The sequence below is a fragment of the Osmerus mordax genome, chromosome 7, assembly GCF_038355195.1.
Source record: "Osmerus mordax isolate fOsmMor3 chromosome 7, fOsmMor3.pri, whole genome shotgun sequence".
NCBI classification, from domain to species: domain Eukaryota; kingdom Metazoa; phylum Chordata; class Actinopteri; order Osmeriformes; family Osmeridae; genus Osmerus; species Osmerus mordax.
Genome location: NC_090056.1, coordinates 192501 through 194452, shown reverse-complemented (window position 1 = coordinate 194452; position 1952 = coordinate 192501).

Genomic DNA, 1952 nt, shown 5'->3' with positions numbered 1-1952 from the left:
CCCGAACGTGGGATTTCGCTGGGGACGGTTTCTAAGTTCAAGTTGGGATGGGGGGCACCGAGGTGAGTGGTGGTTGTCCCCGAAAAAGCTCTCCCCTTTTCCGTAGCTCCGTTTAAAGTTTTGTTTTGGCTCCTGTTCAACGGGGATGCGCGTGCGCGTGGCAAACATGACACGCCCGTGTTCCCCTGGACCAGACCTTTCTAACGCCACCTGAGTTAAGGTGCTACGACGTCCCCAAGTGGGGATGCCTCTAAATGAAGCCAATTTCTCCTATTTGAATGCACTCTCCCAGCCCAGAGAGGCATGTGCCTTAAAATTCACAGTTATTCACCCGAACGTGGGATTTTGTTGAGGACGGTTTCTAAATTCAAGTTGGAACAGGGGGCACCGACGTGAGTGGTGTTTGTCCCCGAAAAAGCTCTCCCCTTTTCCGTAGCCCCGTTTAAAGTTTTGTTTGGGCTCCTGTTTAGCGGGGATGCGCGTGCGCGTGGCAACCTTGACACGCCCGTGTTCCCCTGGACCAGACGTTTCCAACGCCACCCGAGTCAAGGTGCTACGACGTCCCTAAGTGGGGATGCCTGTAGATGAGCACATTTTCCCAGCTTTGAATGTAAGTTTCCAGCATCATTGAAAATGTGGCCTCAAACGTGCAGTTTTGCGCCCGAACGTGGGATTTTGTTGAGGACGGTTTCTAAATTCAAGTTAGCATAAGGGGCACACGTGTGAGTTGTTATTTTCCCAGGATTGATGGTTTCCAATTCGGTAGCTCCGTTTAAAGTTTTGTTTGGGCTCCTGTTTAGCGGGGATGCGCGTGCGCGTGGCAACCTTGACACGCCCGTGTTCCCCTGGACCAGACCTTTCCAACGCCACCCGAGTCAAGGTGCTACGACGTCCCTAAGTGGGGATGCCTGTAGATGAGCACATTTTCCCAGCTTTGAATGTAAGTTTCCAGCATCATTGAAAATGTGGCCTCAAACGTGCAGTTTTGCGCCCGAACGTGGGATTTTGTTGAGGACGGTTTCTAAATTCAAGTTAGCATAAGGGGCACACGTGTGAGTTGTTATTTTCCCAGGATTGATGGTTTCCAATTCGGTAGCTCCGTTTAAAATTTTGTTTGGGCTCCTGTTTAGCGGGGATGCGCGTGCGCGTGGCAAACTTGACACGCCCGTGTTCCCCTGGACCAGACCTTTCCAACGCCACCCGAGTTAAGGTGCTACGACGTCCCTAAGTGGAGATGCCTCTAAATGAAGCCAATTTCTCCTATTTGAATGCACTCTCCCAGCCCAGAGAGGCATGTGCCTTAAAATTCACAGTTATTCACCCGAACGTGGGATTTTGTTGAGGACGGTTTCTAAATTCAAGTTAGAATAAGGGGCACACGTGTGAGTTGTTATTTTCCCAGGATTGATGATTTCCAATTCGGTAGCTCCGTTTAAAGTTTTGTTTCGCTTCCCGTTTTCGTTGCGTAGCTCTGATTTGGCTGGGGATAGTTTTATACACTGCTTTAGAGTAAGACACATACGTGCGAGTTGTTTTCACATTGGAATTGACGATAGCCATTTCGGTGTTGACGTTTAACGTTTTCTTTCGCTTCCCGTTTCCGTTTTATCCAACCGATTTCGCTGGGGACAGTTTTGTTATTTAAGTTGGACTGAGACGCAGCGACGTGCGTTGAAATTTCCGCCCTATCTGCGACGGTTCACGGTTGTAGCTCCGATTGAAGTTTTCTTTTGCTTCCCGTTTCGCGCACGCGCACGTGCGCGTTATTAGTCCCGGTTTACCGTGTGCCCCCGGTTAATACCTTTCGAATGAGCCTATTTTGATCAAAATCCGTTGGGCGGAACCGAAAATGAGCTCGAAAAACGGTTTTCCCAGCTTCGCAGTGCATTTCCCAGCTTCTGACTTACAAGCGTAACATTGTCGCGGCCCCCAGTCCACCAGACAGCTACCAT